The sequence below is a fragment of the Pinus tabuliformis genome, chromosome 6 (assembly GCF_031772625.1).
Source record: "Pinus tabuliformis cultivar Carrire ecotype Pingquan chromosome 6, CPIR1, whole genome shotgun sequence".
Classification (NCBI taxonomy): Eukaryota; Viridiplantae; Streptophyta; class Pinopsida; order Pinales; family Pinaceae; genus Pinus; species Pinus tabuliformis.
In genome coordinates this window covers 1367143415-1367148907 of record NC_142292.1, presented here as the reverse complement: position 1 = coordinate 1367148907, position 5493 = coordinate 1367143415, and positions in this window count along the sequence as shown.

The window sequence follows — 5493 nt, the reverse complement described above, 5'->3', positions numbered from 1 at the left end:
TGTAGAAGTTGGTTGCAATTTCAGAATTTCATTTGCTTAGTTGCATGAGTTAAAATACATGGTTCATTGCAGGTCACACTTCTGTTCATTCTCTTTATTGGCAGCTAGCAGATTTAGGTCATCATAATTAGGATTTTTAATTTACAGGTCTTTGTTGGATCAGTTGGAAAAAACGCCTTGCCGAGTACCTGTACCACTCCTTCATCTGTTCATTCACCATCAGCACCATCCACTCCACCCTCTGCTTAGAATCCTTGCCTCCTGTTCGCCATTTGCTCCCATAACCCTAGTTTTGTGTGTAACATTGCTTTAGTCTTCCTTCAACCAAATACAGCCATCCACACATGTCCACAACTCCATCCACCGAGTTCTAAACCATCTCCAACCCTCACCCTACCTCCACACTCACTCCTTCACCTTTCCCTCTCCATTCATTCACCAAAAACCTCATCTCTGAACATCCTGTAGAAAATTCTAGACATCCTATAGAACCCCTGCAGACTTCCTGTAGAGGCTCACGAATGAGGTTTCTTTACAGCCAAACTCGGTGAAACTCTATGGAAGGGTGTTAGGGACCCCTTAGGCCCTCTCTGAACCTTCTTGACCTTTCCCAAGCATTTCTTCTTGCATATCCACCTCTGCACAACCCAAAAACAATCAAATCATATGCATAATAACTCTGGCAACTTATTCAAAAATACAAAAAGATGTTTCTTTCAGATGTTACTGTAGAAGTAGCTTAGATACATGTATTTACCTTCCTAGGAGTCAATGGCATTTCCTTCAGTAGTTTGCATCCTCTTCTTGGCATCAGTAGGGTTAGCTGGTAGAATTAGGGTTTGTTAGGGTTTGCGTTTTCTTTTAGCTTTTCACTGTCTTTCTGCAAGTAGATCAACCTTCTTTAAAGTAGCTTTCGTCCATCGGTTAAAAATCTTCTTCTCAGAGCCCATAGAAGTTGGCTTGAGCCCCTAGTGAACTTGTGCCAGCTGACCAAGTGACAGCTGCGGCAAGAGCTAGTACTTGTGCATACAGCACCGTCGCTTCCAAGTTTGTTACGAACTACTGGGTTGATAAAAGTAAAGAAGGGAGTCCCAGGAGTTGTAGCATTATTGCTGCAATACTGGAGCTCACCACCTCTTTTTGGCGTCTTTGCCCGGGAAGTGTCAGAGTATTTGTGATTGTTGCTTTTCTTCTATTTTCCTACTCTCGCCTTCTGCTAAGTAGTTTATTTCATTTCCATTCTACAATTTCATTTCTGCAAAAGTAAACTAGACATTTCCTGCTTTCGTAGATTAACCTTTCAATTCTGCAAGCGTAGAATAGAATTTCAATTTTGCAAGTGTAGTCTAGTATTTCCTTCTCGCAATTGTATTTCAGCAAAATAGATTAGTCTTTCCCTGCTTTCATTTCAATTCCGCATTTTCATTTCTGCAAGATAGATTTTAGTTAGTTGCAACTCCATCTGTTTCAGTTTTGCAGGTACAAGTAGAAAAAAAAAAAAAAACAACAACAACAACAACAACAACCAAAAGTCCTTTCATGCCTCGTAGGAACAAAGATAATATCATAAAATTCCTACCCAACACCCCCACCACTTCACTAAGTCACCCTTCTCTCTTCTTTGGTGGCAGTGATCCAAAAGAACCTATAGGTGAACCTCCTGAGATATACAAAGATCCTATAACAAAAGAAGGATAAGAAAACATTCATTTTGAGACTATGGCTGACAACAGAAATGGTAGAGACGATGATGAGAGAATAGAAGGTACCTTCCCCATCCGAGAGACTAACAGGGACATGAAAATGAAGAACATAAGTCCCTCAACCTTACCTCATTTCCATGGATTGACCACTGAAGGCCCTGATACCTTCCTGTTTGAGTTTGTTGTCCTTTGTTGAACTTATGACTATACTGAAGATGAGAAAAAGTTGAAACTTTTTCCCTCTACCCTCAAAGATGCAGCATTACACTGGTTCATGGGGTTACCTGGAAACAGTATCACTACTTGGGCTCAGATGCAGCAAGCCTTTAACAACAAATACCGAGATTACTGTAGGTCAAAGGAAACCAAGGGGGAAATCTTTCGGATGACCATGGGAAATGATGAGTCTCTAGAGGACTATGAGGAAAGGTTCCAACTTAGCTATAAACGGGCCAAGTGCACACTTGACCTTGAATCTCTAAAGCTAGTTCTGCTTCGAGGAGTCCCTGAAGACCTTCTAGATACCCTTCACATGCTAGTTGGAGGAGATATTTACCAACTACCTTATGAGGACATAAAGATTGTGTTTAGAAACCACTCTAGGGTATCCCGGAAAAGAGGTAGGGGGAATCCACTTTCAGCTAGTACTCCCTTCTCCAAGCATGAGTTTGCTAATCAGATGGAAGACCTCAAAAGTGAGATGAGACAGACCATTGCCATGCAACTTGATACTTTCCGAATCCAACAAAAGAAAGAGGAAGCTAAGAGGGCTTTGGCCATTTTTTGTCCTAGATGTACGAGGAAGCACCCTAAGAACGAGTGTCCATTGCACTCAGTGGAGGTATGTTTCGTTTGTGAGGATAACCACCCTACAAACTAATGCCCAACCTTGCCCGGATTCAAAGCCATGTACCAAGGGACTGAGGCACCCACTGAACCTCTCTACTTCCTTAACCAAAGGAGACCGCATGGACCTAGACCTTACCAACAGGGGATGCAAGGGACATCCCAATCTTATTATATCCCCAACCAATCGGCTCACATGCCTTCTTGGGGTCCCCCTGCTCATCCTTCCTAGTCTGCACCTCCTCCGTGGTCTTATCCACCTCAATACCATTCTCAACCCACTGCTCATTCGTTTCACTCACATGTCCAGCCACAACCTCAGTGGAATGCACCTCAACCGGGGTGGAGGCCCTAATACAACTCTCCTCCTGCCATTCTGCTTCCACCATCGGCTCAACCACAACCATTACCTCCTGCTCCTCCAAGACAACCCCAGATGCCTGCCCAACCGAACCCGAACCCCAACAACCGACAGGCCCAGCAGGTATACACTGGGGAAACAACATGTCCTACCTATGCTGTGGAGATCTAGGAGATCAACCTGCGATCCAGAAAGACCCTTCTAGATCGCCAACCTCCTCCCCCAGAGGACGAGGAAGAGAAACAGGAAAGTGAACCCAAAGCCATTCCACCCTTTCCTGAGCGACTAACAGTAACCACACAACCAAACCCAAAGGAGACTAAACTTCTGGGGGAACTAAAACAGTTGTGTGTGAAAATACCCCTTCTCCAAGCCATCAAAGATGTACCGATATACAACAAATTGATTAAGGAGAAGTGTTTCAGGCACCCAGGCAGGAGAAAGAGAGATGCCTCAACAATCAATGTCATAGGACAACTGTCTGATCTAATGTTGGGGCAAGTAATCTGTCCAAAGTATTTGGACCCTGGGAGTCCTGTAGTTGATGTCCACATCAATGGCACCATTATCCCCCATACCTTGATTGATCTAGGGGCTGCCATTAATGTGGTGATCAGGGACACCATGCTTAAACTCAACCTTCAGGGTTCCTTAAGGAAGACTTCGATAGTCCTACAGTTGGCAGATCGCTCCACCATGACTCCCGAAGGGATTGTGGAGGATGTCTTGGTCTCAGTTGACTCTTGGGAGTATCCTGCGGACTTCTTAGTCCTTCAACCAAAGGCAAAGCTTACTGGACACCCCCTCATTTTGGGAAGGCCTTGGTTAGCCACTGCGGATGCTTACATCAGTTGTCGAGCTGGAAACATGACCATCAAAAATGGTCCTATGTCCAAGCAGCTAGTCCTATACCCTCCTGCCCAGCCTTTGCTAGCTCTGGCTGGAAGAAGGAGATGAGGATGAGGTATACTCTGCACCCTTGTGCACCATAGAGACCACTAGGGGAGGTCCTCAAACCGAGGATGATTTGATTGAGACCTTGATTCGGAATCCACCTCCTAGTGCATTGTCCTTAGAGGAATTGGTGGAGGATACCCAAGCCAGCACCTTAGTGGACCTGTGTGTGACTGATCCAACCTCTCCCAGAATTAAGAATGTGGAGTTTGGCCCCGAGAGAACTTTGAAGATCAGCTCCTCCCTATCTCCTTACCAAGAGAAGGAGCTGTGTAGCTTACTGACCAAACATTTAGATGCTTTCGCCTGGAGCTATAAGGAGATGAAATGAGTCCATCCTTCAGTCTGTACCCATCACGTCTACATTAAAGAATATTGTAAACCAGTCAGGCAACCTCAGAGGAGAATGAATCCAGCCCTTAAGGACATTGTCAAAGAAGAATTGCAAAAATTGTTGGATGCAGGATTCATCTATCCTATCTCCGATAGTGAGTGGGTTTCACCCCTAGTGCTTGTGCCCAAGAAGAATGGGAAGTGGAGAATCTGTGTAGATTACTGAGAACTTAACAAAGCCACTAAGAAAGACCATTTCCCTTTACCTTTCATAGATCAGGTGTTGGATGGACTAGCAGGGAAGAAGTTTTTCTCTTTCCTAAATGGGTTCAACGAGTATAACCAGATGCAAATCAGCCTTGAAGACCAAGATAAAACCACCTTCACCTGTCCTTGGGGTACCTTTGCCTATCACATCCTTCCATTTGGGCTATGCAATGCTCCTGCCACTTTTCAGAGAGCAGTATTGAGCATCTTTTCTAAGTTGGTCCATGATTTGGTAGAAATCTACATGGATGACTTCACTCCTTATGGGTCCAACTTCCAAGAAGCATTGACCAATCTGGGAAAAGTTCTAACCAAGTGCATTGAGATGAACCTATCCCTCAGTCCTAAAAAACTTGAATTCCTGATGACTGAAGGGACCGTGCTAGGACATACCATTTCTCGCCAAAGATTACAGGTGGACCCTAATAAAATTGTTATCATTCAAAAGGTCCCACCTCCTCAAAAGGTAAGAGATGTTCGGAGTTTCCTAGGCTTAGCAGGATATTATCGAAGATTCATTAAAGACTTCAGTAAGCTAGCCTCGCCATTGTTTGGACTCTTAGGAAAAGATGTTGAGTTTAAATGGACTGACAACTGTCAAGGGGCACTGGATGAGTTGAAAGAAAATCTGGTGTCCGCCCCGATCTTGAGAGGTCCAAACTGGGCCCTACCTTTCCACATCCACACTGATGCCTCGAACAAAGCCATAGGGGCAGCCTTAGGACAAATTGAGGAGAAACTCCCATATGCCATATACTTCGTCAGCAAAAACCTGTCCAAGGCAGAAATGAACTATACTGTAACCGAGAAAGAGTTCCTGGCCGTAGTCCATTCCCTAAACAAGTTCAGACACTACATCACCGATTATCAAACATTTGTGCACACTGATCATGTTGCGATTAGATATTTAATGAATAAGCTTGATGTCAATGCTCGTATTATTAGATGGTTACTTTTGTTACAGCAATTTGATTTGACGATTGTCGACAAGCCAGGTAAGGAAAATGTTGTTGCTGACTTCTTGTCTAG